This window comes from Octodon degus, unplaced genomic scaffold, assembly GCF_000260255.1.
Source record: "Octodon degus isolate 3935 unplaced genomic scaffold, OctDeg1.0 scaffold00024, whole genome shotgun sequence".
Lineage (NCBI taxonomy): Eukaryota > Metazoa > Chordata > Mammalia > Rodentia > Octodontidae > Octodon > Octodon degus.
The window spans coordinates 8,466,067-8,483,987 of NW_004524600.1; the positions used below are offsets into that span (position 1 = coordinate 8,466,067).

At 41.7% G+C, this 17,921-nt stretch overlaps 2 pseudogenes; both read left to right on the forward strand.

Annotated features, from left to right (window-relative positions):
- Window positions 1–4,262, forward strand: part of LOC101578209 — a 54,824-nt pseudogene extending 50,562 nt beyond the window's left edge.
- A 258-nt stretch (window positions 4,263–4,520) lies between these two features.
- LOC111811986 overlaps window positions 4,521–17,921 on the forward strand; it is a 52,929-nt pseudogene continuing 39,528 nt past the window's right edge.

Below are 17,921 nucleotides of genomic sequence, written 5' to 3' on the forward strand. Positions count from 1 at the left end.
TCTCTCTCTCTCTCTCTCTCTCTCTCTCTCTCTCTCTCTCTCTCTCTCTCTCTGTTCCTCTCTCTCTCCCCTTTCTCTCTGACCTATATGGAATCCTTGTAACTTTGCACTCATTGTTTTTGGTTCCTAAGTCCTTTTGGACTGCTTTCTACTCACATAATAAGCGTACTTTCCAATGCTTAATAAAAGATTGTAAAACCAACATAATATGCAGATCTTAATCATGCACATTACATAATCTACTTGGAGCTGTATCTCATGGTTGACTCTTATGATCCAAAGACAAGCAGTGTAGTCAATTAAAAGCATCTAAGTGTGCAAAGATTATGTCAACACAACTAATTATCTAGCCAATTATATAATAGTTCCAAATATCTGAATAGGTGGCAACATGTCAAACTACACAGGCTATCTCTCTCAGTTTGACTTATAGTCATGATGTATTTAAAAGGAACTCAACATGAATTTTTTTAAAGAATCAAACATGAATTAAAACAAAAATATAGTCTATCCAACTCAATGTTTGATCTCAGTGGCAAAAAGTACATGAATGCCTCAGATCTAAAGTTTCCCACATGACACTACTTCATCCCAAAGTTCGCTGAAGTTATTTGCATCATGACAACTCTAGCCTAATTTCAGAGAACACACAGAGGAAAAAGCCAAAGAAATAATTTGGAGTCAATCCATAGATTTATCATGCAGTCTACTGAACAAAGTAAAACTTTCCCATGGAGAAACATAAGGCCTGTGTGCACAGTGCAGTCACATCAAACAAAATTACTTTTTTTGTGTCCTGATTCACTGCTTCTTATCTACAAAGATGGCAAGAGAGAAATTCCTGTTGTGCAATATTGTTCACATGGCTGTAGCAATGGAAATGTGGCCAAACACTTTGGTGCTAGTTTAATTTGTGACCTGGACATATTCCTGCAAGCTACAAGCATATACAAGCATGATCTTCATGATCCAACACATGTCTTTTCAACCTCAACCCACACTGGCTGTACTCCTCTCTTCAGCTCTATGGTCTTTCAACAACAGCAGCGACAACAAAGATCCAAAGACAAGCGATGTAACCAATTGAAAGCATCTAAGTATACAAAGATTATGTCAACACAACTAGCCAATTGTGTGATAGTTCCAAATATCTGAGTAGCTGGCAATATGTCAAACAACTGCACAGGCATATCTGTGTAGGTATTTGAAGAATTTATCAATGTGTGCGTCAGAGTGTGTATAGCATAAAGAAAATTCTATGATAGATCATGTAATACATAATGCTACTGACATCAAAAGAATAGAAAAGTAATCTAACTTAATGTTAAGACTGAGGTGTGAAGTTTGGATTGTAAGTCAATTTCAGTTTGAAGTTATGGCTTCATGGTTGGAGTAGAATAGTGTAGAGGTGAGGATAAAACTAAGGAAAAAATATATGGAGACGGTTATTTCAATGTAAGATGGGTATAACAGTTTTTCATGAAGTTTTGTTATAGGTGTGAAGATAAGAAATGTAAGAATTATTAAAGTAATAATAAATGAAGCAGTAAATAGATTTATTATTTTTATTTGGAGTTGCACCAGTTTTTCAGTTTCTAAGACCAATGGAATACTTCTATCCCATAAAAGTCAAGAAAGCCATAAGAGTTAATTACAGAGGTATAGAATTAGCAGTCCCATCCTTCTTTCTTTAACTGATAAATGAGAAGTTTATATTGTTCTATTATTAAATGCACACCTAATGTTTTAATTAAATGATCACTGTGGACCTTTCATAAACCAGATTTTCTATGTCATAGAGTTATAATAGAGATGGAAATAAAATGAATCCTTTCTCCACAGAGCTTATATTCTAAGACCACTTCCAATAGATAGATAAACATGGGATTTGTGTGGCGGGGGCAATCTTTGGCACACCATCTTTCCAGGGTGGCATTGTCACCAGCAGGCAACAGTCTCTTTTGCAAGAAGCGGTGTCCATGTGAATAATTCATCAATGTAATGGGAGCAGAAGTGATATGTGCAACATTCAAGACAGCATTTGGAAGACCTCTGCTTACTAATCTTCCCTTGCCAGATACAGAAACTATGAAGTCTCAAAGTTCAAGGGACAAGCTCTGGGTGTCCAAATTCCAGGTGAAGAAAATTACTGATCAAGTAGAAACATCAGCATTAAGCAATAAAGAGAGCATCTAATAAATCTTGCTCTATTTAACTGCAAGAATATAGGGGCTAAGGAATATAGGATTCACTATTAACCGGCTAGCATATTATGGTAGGTGTCCATCAGTGCTATTGAGAAAAACAGTGCAAAAATGGGAATGAGGACTGCAACAGGTAGAGCAAGTGGAAAGGAGTGGTCAAGGAAAGTCTTCCTGGTCAAGGAAAATCTTCCTGATCAAGTGACATGAACAGAAACTTGACGGAAAGGAGTTTGAGGCCAAATGAAGCTATGGGGGAAAACCCTGCAAAAGGAAAGAGTGAGATCAAAGGTCTCAAGAAATAAACATATCCACTGTGCCTAAGGCCTATCAAGGGGCCCACATGGAGTGAACAATGTGGGAGATAGGAGACAAGGTCAGAGAACAAACAGCAGGTCCTTTCATGTAGGGCCTTGTTGGCAAGTGCAAAGTGCAAGGTGCTGTTTGACCCCCAAGATAAAAGGAGGAGGAGGACGAGAACGAGGATGAGGACGAAAACGAGGAGGACGAAGAGGAGGAGGAGGAAGGAGGAAGAGGGGGAGGAAAAGGGGGAAGAGGGGGGAGGGGAAGGAGGGGGAGGAAGAGGTGAAGGAGAAGGAAAAGGAGAAGGAGGAGGAGGAAGAGAAAGAGGAGAAGGAGAAGGAGGAGAAGGAGGAGGAGGAGAAGGAGGAGAAGGAGTAGGAGAAGGAGGAGGAGGAGAAAAAGGAGGAGAAGGAGAAGGAGGAAGAGGAGAGGGAGGAAGAGGAGAGGGAGGAAGAGGAGAAGGAGGAGGAGAAGAAAGAAGAAGGAGAATAAAGAAAAAGAAAAAAGAAAGGGAAGGAAGGGAGGGAGGGAGGGAGGGAGGGAGGAAGGTGCATGCACACAGAGCCTTGTAAGTCAGTATAAGATTTGTGTGTGCTTCTGAATGAAATACAGTGCTTGGGGGAATTTTGAGCATAGAAGCAACAAATTATTATTTATATTATAAGCAGATTGTTCTGGTTGTTGAGGTGAAACTATGCTGTGCAGGGATGGAAATGCAAAAGTGGGAGCAGTTAGGAATCTATTACATTAATCTAAGTGGGAGACATTGGTGACTTGGCCCACAGTGGTAGCAGTGAAGGTGACAAAAAAAAAAGAAAATCTCAGATTCTAGGAAGCTGTTGAGAGAGCTGTAAATTATAGTGGTTACATACCAGTGAGTGATGAACTTGAAAAAGAGCTGTGGGAACAGAAGAGGAGCAAGTCTATGGTAGCCAGAGTGATAGCTCAGCAGCTTAAGTGCCTGCCCGGCAAGTGCAAGGTCCTGAGTTCAATCCCCAGGATAAATAAATAAATACTTGAAGGAAACAATCAACAGTTCTAATTTTGAGGTGCTACCTAAAGTACAGATGGAAATATAACATAGGCAGATTTTTGAGCCTGGAGTTAGTGGAGAAATCCAAGCTGGAGAAGAGAAAGAAAGAAAAGGAAAGCAAGTATGTCTAAATTCATGAGACTAAGTAAGCTCACCTAGGAAATGAACATGAGTGGAGTCAAGAGGTCAACTTTCAAGGTTCTCCATCATTGGGAGGCTGGAGAGAAGAGGAATTTGGAACAGAGGAGTAGCATGCTATAAATAAGGAGAAACACTAGAATTTGGGTTCCAGAATAATCCAAATAGCATGCTTCAAGGAGGGGGGACCATTTGCACCAAATTTCATTAATAATTAGGATGAAGTCTGAAGCTTCTATGACTTGCTATGGAATTTATTAACATGCAAGCCTTGGTTGGTGAGGATAAAAGCAATTTCAGGGAGGTTGTTAGGGGAGAGAGTTGACTAGCATGCACTTAAAGAATGGAAATATGGGTCCCTGGCTTCTGAGCTCGGCTCTGGAGGTGTGCAGGCACCATACCTGGCTGTGAAGGTGGCAAGAAGAAGCCCCTGAAGCAGCCAAGAAACAGGCCAAGGAGATGAATGAGACAGAGCATTCAAACAGAATCAAAAGGAAGAGCAGAAGAAACTTGAGGAGCTAAAAATGAAGGCCGTGGGAAAGGGCCCCCTGACCACAAGTGGAATTAAGAAATCTGGCAGAAAATAAACTACTCCTTGTGTGTACAATGATGGTGACCCTGGATTCCATTCCTATTCAGCTATCTGGATGCCCTGCCATAACAGCTCTTCACACCTATAACTACAATGAAGTGTGTTCTTGGAGTCTGTTGTACATGTAAGAATAAAATTTTATTAAAAAAAAAAAAAAGAATGGAAATACGAGGAACTAGAATCACTGAGAAAAGAGACATCTTTAGTGAAGTTTCACTGTACATGGGAGCAGAGGAAGCAGCACCCTGTAAGGATGTGGGCCAAGAGAAGGTAACTTTATAGGATGGGAGATATTACAGCAAAACATTTTGTATAGATGTGAATGATCCAGTAGAGGGAAGCTACAGATGCAGGTAAAAGAATAGTTGGAGTCATGCCCTAGAAGAGAGGAAATGAGACGTGCTCAGGCAAAGGAGCTGCTTTTAACGAAAGCAGGGACTGCTCACCCCAGCAATAGTAAAAAGGCAGGTACTGGGCTCAGAAGCACTCTGTACAGAGGTGAAGCACAGAAGCATGCAGAAGTCGCATTGTTGGCTTCTGTTTTCTCATTGAAACAAGAGGGTAAGTTGCCACCTGAAGGGAGGATGCAGGCTGTTTAGAGGTGAGAGTGAAAGGTGTAAAATGGTCTAGGATAACAGAGGAATGAACGGACTAAAACAGTATCATAGGGTGACCTGGCTGCATTGCAAGCCCTCTAGAGTGTAGTGGTCTCACATAAGAACAGAAGAGGTGGACGTGTGTTTAGCTCCAGCCAACAGCATCTTCTTGAGCACAGGGTGAGAGAGGCGGAGTTGGAGGACACGCGGGCTAGGTATCATTGAATCTTGAAGGCAAAGTTAGAGAAAGCGAGGGAAATTGAGGGTGTACATCAGGCAACACCCTTAAAGATGGTTCATGGCGTTTAGTTTGAATAACTGGGATCACAAAAAAGAGTGAGGCGCTATAAAGGATTTGGGGGGTTCCTGGCCTTTCTGTAATCAACAAGTTATCAAAGTCAAGGTCTTGGCACTGTGTGGAACTCTATGGTGACGAAGTTTCTGGTCAAGTCTCATTTCTAATGTTGTCAAAATGCTGTCAATATTTTTACTGTTAGTATAGCTTTGTTTTATCCTTTGGGTTAAGATTAAGAAGGTCACAAAAATGACTGACCTGATACCTCAGATATATTGGTCAAAATTCATGAAATTACACAATAAAATGAGAAAACTGTCAATGTTAAAAAAAAAAAATCAAAGTCCTGAAGTCAATAATTTCAAAGCACTTGGTCTGGGTTGAAAGGAGAGTGGGTTGAGAATGAGGGGGCCAGATCACACCAGTCATCAGCCCCCAAAGTTAATAACATGTCAAGTTGATGTTCAGATTTACTCTTACTACACCTTGCCTTAGAGTAATTTTGAATTCCTCTTTGGCTCTTACTCACTCCCCTCGATCAGAGCAGACGCCACCCCCACCCCCACACTCTGACTGAATCCTCCAAGTCCAATGTAACTGTTCTATCTCCTGGGCTCATAGACTGTGTGCTACTCTCCTTTGGTACAGAGCTCATCACACTGTCATCAATCACAAGCTGGATTCCTACATCTGCGATCTTAGAGACTATGAAACAATATTTGAGTTCTCCTCCACATTCCTGACACATGGCCCAAGGGCTGTTTACGTTCCCTCATCTCAGCCTGTCTCCTGGGCCACAGCTGCTCCTGCCCTACCCTAATCCATTTTCCATCTCCAGCCAAGGTGATCACCATAAAAGGGAAAATTAGATCACATCACACATCCACTTATACCCCTTAATAGACTTTCCAGGGGCCCTCAAGATCAAGAACAAACTGTTTCTGTGGGATCTGTGACCCTGTGGGTTCAGCTGCCCACGGTCTCACTAACTTGCTGCACCACTCACTGGTCTCTAGCTGTTCTTTGTGCTCTAGCTACCTCAGCTTCCTGGAACTTCTGAAGTGCCATATTTCTCTTCAAAAGCAGAGCCACCTCAACGGTACATCCTTCCATTGGGCACTCTTCCTACCTACCCCTGGATATCAGGTCTGTGACATCTTCCCAGGATGCTTTTCCTGTCCCCAAGCTAGACAAGAATGCACTCACGAGGCACCCTTTCCTCCTCTGAGGGCCGCAGTAGCACGTGTGATTATGCAAACACGTCTGTATCCACATTCGTGTTTCCTCCCATGGAAGTGTGGAATGCTGATGAAGACATGACTTAGCTCTTTCCTCTGTTCCCAGCACCCACCACAGTACCCAGCTCATAAAGCCCATCAAAAATATCTCCATACTCAATGAATGTACTCAGTGGAGAAATAGATGGATTCCATGGTTTTTATTTAACATTCACCAGTTTATTCTACAGATACTTGTATTTCCTGTGCTAAAAGAGAACTCACACCAGCCTTAATGAGTTTTCAAGTCTCTCTTCCCAGAAGAAGCATCTGCTGAGCGCTAGTGAGCTCAGGAACTTTCTCCATCTCCCTGACCTTCGCAAGGAGGCACACATTTTCCAGCACCCCGGCTGGGTGTGATCAGCACTGCCGCTGGCACAGACTACGCTGTGTGTTTCACAGTGAAGTGTCTTCCTGATGGTAACCAAGGTCCCAGCGGGGCTTCAGTGCCAAAGAAAATTGAGGACAGAGTCTGAGAAGCACCATGCTTTATCGTCTTTGCTGGCGGGCACCCAGCCTTAGATGCTCAAAGACTGAGGTTGGGCCGCAGACCCAGGACTCTCCTAGCTTCTGAGGGCCTCACCTGATCAAAGACAGTTGTGAAGATGACCTGTACTGACTTCTCTACTTAGACACACCTGACTGGAGCATGTGGAATTTGGGCCTAGACCGGCCACAAAGCCCTCTCCTCTTTTCTGGTCTGACTTTCTTCCAACTATAGCAGCAGTTGTCCCAGAAACTCCACATGGTCCCTATTGAAGAAGGGAATCTGGTAACAAGGCAAGGTTTCCAGGCCTCCAGAGCTATTGCTGAAGCAATTGCAGTCGCTGTCACTTTCAAAGCCAAGCTTTCACATTTAAGAGAAGCACTGTCAAGGACATACAGATTTTCAGGATCATTTTAATTACTAAAGGAAAGCCAATTGTTAAAGAAAACCACGAAATACCCACAGACACTACGAAATCTTTTCATCCCCTACTCTTTAGGTAATTTGTTCTGATTGCAACTATTTCAAAGGACAAGATTACTACTCACCAGGGAAGCAAAAAGATTTTTTAAAAGGAAAATTTGTTCCCTACTGAGGTGCTATCAGAGCTCAGTCCTGTGTTTGGAAGCAAAAGCAAATTTTTTTCAGCACTAATGAAACCTTGTTAACTGTGAACATTGGAGCCGAACTGATCTAGTGAGAGGATTTGCTTGGTCACGGGGGTGGGGAGGATTAGGAGTTCTTGGCATGTTCACAGATCATTGTCATTCTCATTTTTCTCCTGAGAGCAAGAGAAATTAAATATTTATTTAAAAACTGTCACAATTAGGGTGTAGAAAAAAAAAGTGGACTCTCAACTTTAACACCATCTTCTTAGAAACCTCTGTGCCATGAGAGCCAAGTGGAGGAAGAAGGGAATGAGCAGACTGAACAGTAAAAGAAGAAAGAGGAGACAGAAGTCCAGGAAAACAGCCTGTACACCTGTGGAAGCCAAAGGAGCAGAAATAAAGGATGCTGGAGGCTGACAACGCTGCTGCAAGTTTTGGACGGCATGCTGTCTAGAATGTCTCCATGGATTAGGACTTCACTACCATTTGATCACCAAGACCACCTCAAAGAGAGATCCACCAGATTCAAATTAAGTAATCCCCTGGTGTTTTACCCTGGACCTGTGGCATTCTGGACTACTTCTGTTCTCACTTTTGGCTGAGTGTAAAACATGTACAATAAATCATCTCTTCTGTGAAGAAACAAAATTGGAGTCCATTGGTCTTTTTCAGATGGAAGAAGTACATTTGTAAGATACAAACTAAAAGATTTGAGTATTCAAATATTTTGTTTCATTTACTTCTGTTTCACGCATTCTGTTCAACAGCCAGCAACTCTCCTACCCTATTGAGATAGCATTTTAATGGTGTCACATAGGTTAAGGGTGTGCTATTTTGTTTATGAGAAATAAATAGTTGGCACAACTACCGCAAGATGCAGCAGACGTGTGACCTTCAGAACTCACCTGGAAAATCAGGGATCCCTACTCTGTGCTGCACCTACTAGGGCTCCGTGAACTGCCAGTACTCGGCAGAGACAGGACCACGCTGCTTCCCCAATTTGGGGATGGGAATGAACACAAGGACCAGGTTGATCCCACCACACTTTTCTTGCCTTGCAGTTTAATTTCCATATAACTAAAGTCATCTGAAGCAAACACATCACCACAGTAAGAAAAATAGCTCACACACAACTGCTAGGAGTCGATGTCATTCAGCGACTCAGTGATTCAGGGAGATTCACCCAGCTTCAGAGCTCATGCAGCAGCTCCACCACCCACACAAGGGAATATAAGGCAGGGCTGACCTGGAGCCAAGGACTTTGTTCTAAAACTATGGAACCTAAAAAGAGGAGGGACAAAAAGAAAATATTTTCCCTGGAAAAATTTATGTTTAGATATTTGGGCTGGCCACTCTATACAACCTCTTAGGTTCTTTCTGGCTCTACAATTCACTGAGAACATAAATAAGATTTTGCCTGGGAAATGTGTAGGCCCAGAAAGCATAACAGTGTGCACAAGTATCCCATTGTTCATTTGATGGTTGCCCCATATGTTTTGTGGCATCTCATTATCTAAATGATATTTTGTTAAAATTGACACTCATCTACAAAAAGAATATGTGTATAGAAAAGGTATTTCAAATAGTATTTCGTATGTCTTAATTTTCCTTTTTAAATTATTGAAAAGTAATTGAAACGGTTTGAAAAATTACCAAGGCCAAGATTCTTTCCTCCACAAATGAGGCATCTCAGGGAGTCTCAGATGTCTGTCCCATCCAGCGATGGACAAAGCTGACTCAGAGAGATACCAGGCCCCACAGCCCTCTTTTCTGGGGCCTTTGGGGTGACAAGTCTCATCTCCAGATGAGGAAACAGCAGCATCTAGTGGCAGTCTATTGGTTTTCTGTTCATGTCATGATTCAACTCCATATACTTCAGAGGAGTGAAAAAATTTCACTTACCAGTAAAGCCATATTAATGTTGGGCTATAAAAGGCTCAAGTCAACAACTTCTGACATTGCCAGTCTTATGGAAAACCCACTACTATTATGGACTACTGGACTATATTGAAATATTTTGTTGAATTCATGCATCTACAATATTTAAATGACATGGAATATCCTTCTCTGATGAAACTAACCAAAAAAGGGGATACAAACGAAGGACCATTTTGTATCTGTATATTCAAAATAGTTAGGATAGATATACAGCTGCATTCTCTTAATTCAGTGAATAGAGAAATTTGTTCTAATGATGTTTTTGGACAGGATATCATGTCTGCTTCTTGTACTATGAATAACCACTAAGACAACAATATGCAATGTATTAATTATTGAAACTGTGCTACAATTCGGTTTTGAAACTGTCTCATTGCTATTTGTTTCTCAATAAAATTATTTTTTAATTTTTTTTAAAAAGTCACGTATATTCTTTTTAATCATTTAAGGAAATTACAAGTTAAAGGAAAGGATCCATAAAGACATGTGATCTTCAAATAAAAATATATTTTAAAAAATTTCACTCAACTCAGCCCTCTCTAATTTCCCAAGGCAGCATTTCTTAATTCAAGTTTTCAGCAAAATAGCATGATTAGCTGTGATTTCAGGTCTTCTTCACCAATGGGTGTGCCAAACAGTTTCATTTTTTCTTATGCACAGAGAGATGACTCTTTTACCCAATCAGGTCGATATAATACCTATTCGCCTATCACCATGTCAGGCCATTCTGGCTGCCTTTTGAAATAATGCTAGACATTTCTCAGGACAGTTGTATGGACCAATTTCAGTCAAGTGTATCTATTCATTCATCTTTCATATTCTCAGACACTTGCTAATTTTACTGTGGTTGGGGAGATAGACACATTCCTCCACCATACTTTCGGAGGTAAAAAACAAAATGTGTAAACAAATAACTGTCCCATGAGAAAAATGTTCTAAGACAACACAAAGGAAAAGAGACAGTTCAAGCTGCAGAGAGTAGAGAACACTGAATAAGAGTGACTTTTGGCTTTTAAGAAGTGGGTGGGACACTCTGGGCAGTAGGGGGAGGGAAAGCAATAGCAAGAACAAAGGTTCAGCGTCACGGGGGGCGGGGGGGTTGCTGAGAAAGGAAGAATCAAGAACCCCAAAAAAGAAAACTCAAGAAGTGAGGTAGAAAGGTGATTTTGACTTCAAATAGAATGATACTTAGATGTCATCCTGGAGAACTTGGTCTTTGTATGCAATCAGATTTCATCAAATTATAAGACACAGCGGAAAGACTATCAGGTCTTTAAGCAGAAAGGTCCTTTGTTCATTCAGGCCACTTTGAAGCTAATTTTATGAATATTTTCTTCACATAACATTCACCTCATTGGGACAGGGCAATAACTCAATGGTATAAGTACCAGTCTGTCAAGTACAAGGTCTTGAGCTTGATCTCCGGTACCAAAAATGTAGATATCTACCACATTTTACAGCTAGTGAAGCAGAGTCCTTGAAAGTGAATTATTTTTCAGTGTTGGGGAGAACACTTGAATATGTTGGCTCCCACCCCATTTCTTGGTGATAAAGGGTTAAAGAGCATATACTAGTTTTCTACCTCCTCTCTTTTTAAGATACTAAAATAATTCTAAGTTAGAAATTGTCTAGGTTTCTTTCCAGTTTTGCCCTGGTATAAATTCTCTGAGACAACTTAAATATTTTAACTTGTCCTTTCTGACAATATCCCCATCCAACATGGACTGTTTCATAAGTGAGAAAAGAACTTAATAGATTCTAGTTTCAAGCTCTTCTATAAGAAATAGAAATTTTTCAGACTAAAAGGGGTGATATAGCAAGGCAAAAGGAAAGCATCAGAAGCTAAGGAAAAAAGGAGCAAGAAAGATCACTTGAAATATATGAAAAGCATTTTTGTGTACAGAGTTCTAGAAAATTCTCATCCTCTTGGCTTCATGAAAACATCAGTCCCATTGGTACCCGAGAAGCAATCATAAGTAGATGTCACTTGAAGGCAATCATGATGGAACACATCAGTAATCGCAGCATTCCAGGAGACTGAGGCAGAAAAATAGCAAGATGCAGACCAGCCTGGACAGCTCAGCAACTTAGCAAGACCCTATCTTCGGAGTGGGGGAGGTGACTCAGTGTGAAGGCCCTGTAGTACATCCCAGTCCTGAAAAGAGAAAAAATTTTAAATAAATAATAAATACACAATAAAGACTATCTTTTAATCAGAAGTTGACATTTGTATAAGCACATTGCATATGAACTTGATCAGTATTTTCTACATCTGTACTGCTTACATAAATGGACCGTTTACTTGCTAAAATCTTGACTCCAAAGATGATCTTGGCGCTTCTGCTTTTATTTCTTTTATTAATTACATGCATTCAAGTGTCAAGTCCTAAAAACTTCTATCCCATTTTCCATGATTTGGTGGTAAATAATCCTAGCTGTAGGACCCAGTTAATGTTTTTCTCTAGTTTAGAAATTTCTTATACAGCTCAAAGCTAATGTCATAGTATGATATGTTACCTGATGCTGTTACTGTGGAATTTTATGTCAAGGTGAGCATTCCATTCACTATGTGTATGTCCCATGGGATAGGGAACAAATCAGACTCTCATTCCTCCAAAACTGTTCTGCCAGACCACAAAGGATAACTAGGCTGTCACAAGTTAGACCTAAAATCCACCCCCAACATTGGTGTTTTAAAAGGTAACTGGATGATGGGAGCCTTGCAGCATGCTGTCAGGACGAAGTATGACCCTGAAGGGTACACAGCCCTTCCCTGCTCCTCTCTGTCCTCACTGTTATTGTCTGCCATGAAGTGACAGCTCTCCTCCAGCATACCCCTGGGTCATGCTGTCCCACCTCAGAACCAGTCCATTATGAACTGAAGCATCTGCAAACTGTGAGCCAAAATGCACTTCTCTTCTTTTAAGTTTTGAGTACTGGGTACTCTATCTCAGTGAGAAAGTAGCTAAGACATGGACTGACTTACATGACTTCTTCCTGGCTAGGCTGGAGTCCATATGTAGGCTTGGGTGTGTCATTTCTAAACTGTCCTTCTGTTTGATCACAGGGAGTAGGAATGACCTGAGATCAGGCTGCTGCCTCCACTCCCTGCCTCATTCTCCAGCTCCGGTTGCCTCTGAGGACCCTGCAGCTCTTGGAAGCCTGAATCATATAGATATACTCATGCATGGCCAAATGTATTCACATATGTGTGGTCGTCTTTATAAGTAAACAGAGCCAGTGACCATGGACTCTTCAACCATTACAATTCCATGTTATCTGAGAGTCTCTTCTGTGGTTTTAACTGGTCAAACAACTAAACCTGGAAATTCTAAACATGCAAAAGAACAAGGTGAGACCAACTAGTCTTTGATTCTCACTCTGTTGAGCCCTGTCGTCCCAGGTGCTATTGTACTACCAGATTTCCTGAGTACCTGTTGACAAGCTAGGTGTCCTTACCAAGAATTACTCATTAATTGTAGCCACTCTCTAGATGGCATCCCTGGAAGATAAGTCCAACTGAAAAGACTTGTAAAATATCAGAGAACATATACCATGAGTCTTGACAGTGCTAGCCAGGGACTGTGATTTTCTCTTATGAAACTCAGAGGTAACAAACATAAGAAAGAGCTGATCTGATCTAGGATTTGAATCATCAGGAGCCTGAAAGAGGGAGTGGTGTTTAAATAGAGACAGAAAAAAAGAGGTGGAATATCCTTAAGACCCGGAAAAGAAGGGACAAGTCCCAGAAAGAACTAGATATCTTCAACTGACATAAACAGGACTGCCATTCTGGAAGAGCAGAGATCCTGTCTGCCCTTCTATGGCTTCATTGACAAGAAAATACGATCCCAAAACTCTACTGAGGACTGACTAGAATAGCTTTCAGAAGCATCCTGGAAGGAGTGTAGCAATACCCCAGGTAGCTGAGAACTATGGCTCACTGCCTGGTTTTATAAATCAGTTTTGTGGGAACACAGCCATACTCGTTCATTTACACATTCTCTGTGGCAGTTTTTGCTCTGCAATGTCAGAGCAGAGTGGTTGCCAGAGAGAAAGTGTGGCCCATAAAGCCTAAAATATTTATAATCTGGTGTTTTCCCAGCCTGTGCAAATCTCTGGGTTCGATCCCCAGCACTGAAAATATAAAAAGGGATTTTTTTTTTTTTAAAGAGAACTATCTCTACTAGTAAGGACACAGCCAGCAGTACAACGGGCTTTCACAATTACACTCCAGTCAACAGGTTGATATTTTTTATCCTCTATGCCAGGAAATGCCTTTCTGTGAGGGGCAGGTTTGACTGGAATCCCTGGCACAGTAACTCCAGTGAAGGTGGAAGTTGATAGAGACAGAAGCATAGACACTGAAGTGAGGCTCACCAGAAGATTGTGGGGTGCCAGTGTTGGGCTATGGTCTATCTCCCAAAGGTTTGTGTGCTTGAAGCTTGATGCCAGTGTGCTAGGGCTGAGGTGAAAAAATCTTTATGAGGTAAGGCCTAGTGGAAGTCATGAACTTCCACTTCCCTGAATGGATTAATACAGAATGGGTTGGTTCTTGCAGGGACAACTTATTTTTCCCACAAGAATGGGTTGTTACAAAAAGAAATGCCTTGGCACCCTGACTCTCTCTTGTTTCTTGTCTTGCCATGTGATCTCTCCATCTTGTACATATTCCCAGCATGGTACCACCTGTGATGTTGGGATATAGCCAGAAGCCCCTCACCAAAGCCAAGATGCCAGGGCCATACCCTGAGACCTCCAAAGCTATCAGCTAAATAAGTGTATTTATTACCTAAGTTAACTCCTCTCAGACATTTCCTTATGACAACAAAAAAAGGACTAAGATACTGGGCTGCTCCATATCTAATATGGTGGCATGATTTCCCACAAACCACTGGCTTGCTTAATTGGGAAGCAAAGATGTCTATGCTTGTCAGAGTCTGAGTGGTGGGAACATGTCACCCCACACCTCAGAGTCCAGCACTTCTCTGTGATATAAAACACATCTTCCTGAGGCTGAGACCCAGGATGTGATCTCAGAGAAGACAGCCCTCATGAGTCTCCAAGGGCTGGGCAAGGACCAAGGGAAATGCACCCATACCCAGCAGAGGCTGGCTACCCTACAAGGCAGCAGGCCTTTCCCATGGGTGTCAGAAGTTATAGGCACTTGCAGTTAGCAAAAGAATTCCCCTGTGAAGGGCGAAAGCGCAGGGGATCACCATGTCTGCAGGAGGTAGGAAGAGGGTCAAGAGGAACTTCCGTTCCCATCAAAGCTCTGAAAAGTTGAGTAATGTGGCACACTAGGACATTTTGCCACATTTCAAGACATCTTCCCCAGACTTTCTTCATAGTACCAGTGTCATCATATTTTTATTTCAAGGCTCCAAGCCTTGGCACTGCCTCCATCCTGCTCCCCTCCTCCCATCCCCTGTGGAGCCAGTATCTGATACTGTTGCCATCTCTTGCCAGGCTGAGCCATGCAGCCCTAAGAAGCAGTCAACTGCTCTGTAACTGGGAGGTCTCAATAAGTCATGGGCAGTAAAAGTTCTAGCTTCAACTCTAGATGGCAGTGACTGCTGTGGAGCATAGGAAGGTGAAAAACAGCCCTTGTGTTGGAGTTAGAGCACTCAGCTATAAGAAACCAGAGTTGAGTTGAAAGTGGATCCCAGCAAGGAATGCCACAGCAGCCCAGTCCACCCACACTGCAGTTATGGCCTGAGCAGTAGGCAGTGATAAATTCACACAACCAAAAGTCAGAAATTGAATATCACAACTCTCTTCCCAGACAAACAAGAGGCCAGATTGTCAGATACACGTAGGATCAAGAGTGAGTTGATAGTGGTCCATACATCATGGAGCTGAGGGTGACCAGTGCCAAACCAGAAGCTGCGCATCCAGTCTACTCACAGTGAGGAAGGTGGAAACACAGCCCACAAACACTCAAGATATCAGAGATGCCCTGCAAGTGCTAGGGCTGCCAGTGCAGTACCTTAGCCTTCTTCACAGGGGAGCAGAAAGGTGATTAGAAAAAGACCAAGCAGGGCCCACTCATCCCACCTGACTTCCTGGATGTTAGCGACCCCCAAAATGATACAGTATCCAGGTGAGTATGATACACAGTGTTGGACAGAGCTCTACACTATGAATTGGACCCACTGAGGCCACTTCCTACTGGCCAGCAACCGTGTTTCTCATCAAACAATTTCTGAAACTCAATCTTCATTCTCTCACATGGAGATTCAGTCTCATGAAGGTGCTCAGAAAAAGGAATCAGGAATGCTTGGAGATCACCCATAGTGACCTGCTTATGTCACTGAGCTGTCAGATTCTTTCTGTCTGCATCTGATGTTCTGTTAATGAAAGAACTCACATATATTTAGTGTCAAGTGCCTTATAACAAGAGTCAGGATGTCTGGCTTTGCCTCTGAATAGGTCCTCCAGTTCCCAGTGCCTTCCAGAACTAATATCCTACAATTATTCATAAATCAAGCCATACATTGTGATGGAAAATGCTGGCAAAAGACAGGCCCATGTGGGCTCCTATGATCCTCCCAAAATCAATTATTAATGAAGTCTTTGGCTTGCAGATATTGTATGCAAGGATTGGTCTGCTGCCCACAACGTGATCTTTGGTTCCCATTTACAAATCAAGGCTATTATAATCAATAAAGTCTTGTTAAACATTACTAGGAGAGGGAAGGAGCAAAAGGTGAAAAGTTAATGACCTAACACTCACTATTGTTTCTCCCCTGATTTCAAATGTCCCTTTCTACTCTTGCTGGCTGCTTTCCCTGCTAGAGTACATTCTTGCACTAAACCTACTCTAATTTAGGCATTATTTATTTGTTTAGAGTCCAAGGACGGTCATTTCAGACTGAATCTCTGAACTGGTTCTCATTTTGTTACTAGGATAATGGTTAAAGATTTTGCCAGCAAAGATGAATTGGAAAACTGGGCTCTTCTGATGAAATTAAGACCAAGAACTGTTAACTAAATTGCTTCTTGGCTTATTGCTAATTCAACAACATTGCCATGCATTTCAGTATTTGTTTTCAGTCTGGAAAGGTTTTTGTCTACTAATGGACAAAACAACTCTCTAGGCAGGTGCACCTTATGCAGTTACAAAAGGTCAAGGATTAACTTCGATCAGCATTCCTGATGAAATCTCATTCTACAGACCTTTACCATCTGAATGTGTTGTCACTCAAATTCAGCTAAGATGTAGCTTAGGTTGGTATTACTCAGCCATGGTCATAACAGGTTACCAATATGGGAGCACATTTGTCCCAATCCCTGGTCTAGCACCATTATACTTGTTAATTTGTTTAATCTTCACCATAACCTTGTGGAATATATTTTGTTATACTCCCATTTCACACACATGGAAACTGAGAAACTAAATATTTTGTCTTTTTGTGGTAAACCCAGGCAGCCTCTTTCCAGAACTCCAGTACTTAGCTAGGTGCCTCCCTAGTGGCATTTCCATTTTGTTTTTTGCAGAGAGCCTAGTACAGGGTAAAACTTCACATATTTAGAAACACAGGTAATTCATATCTACTAACAGAATCTGATCTTCACCACCATGAGATGCTATAAATTATCCAGTTTAATTGTCCCAACATGATCCCTCTCTCTGCTCACCCCACCCAACAGGTGCTCTCTATATCCTGTATCAGTTGAGTTCCACCTCGAAGACCTGGGCAACAAAAAAATGGCTTCTATCAGGCTTAAGGTATAGCTTAGTAATAAGAGCTAGAACGTGTAAGGCCCTGGGCACCCCCATCAAATAAAAAGGGTTCTTTTCTTCAAGCTGAAATATATATATTTCTAGCTTTGTGCAAAATTCTACTCACTGCAGTTATGGTAAAAAGATGTAACCCCTCTTCCTCAAAAGGCCCTTCAAAGATCTGGAAGAGTAATTATGCACAGTCTTAAATGACATTCTTCCTGGCTCCTTGTTCACCATTCCAGTGCCATTATATTGAGATCTTAATTCTGTCCTCTGGGCTTTCTAAACTTTGGGGAGATCCCCTTTGAAATTCAGGACCAGGAAATAAGACAGTTGTCAAAGGTCCAAATAGGCCCCAAAGATGCCCCCCTGACTGTAGAATGCTTCTTTCCATGCCACCTGGAAGTCCTAGATACTCTCCACTGGCATAAAGACCCTTCACATCGCCCACCCACATCCACCTTATACCCCACCCCAAGTCCACGGGGCATTTTTCATATTAAATGCATATGAACTTAAACTTGACTTTGCCCCATTATTTATTTTTAGTTATCCTTCTAAAGACAAGTGTAAGATTTAATATTTAATCACTAATAGATGGATCCCTCTTCCAGACTATAGGGTGGGGAGGGAGCAGAGGAGAAAGGAAGACAGAAAAAAAAGCATTACTCTGTATTCACTCTGCCTAAGCAGTTCTTTCTATGTAGACTAAGAAATTCAAATG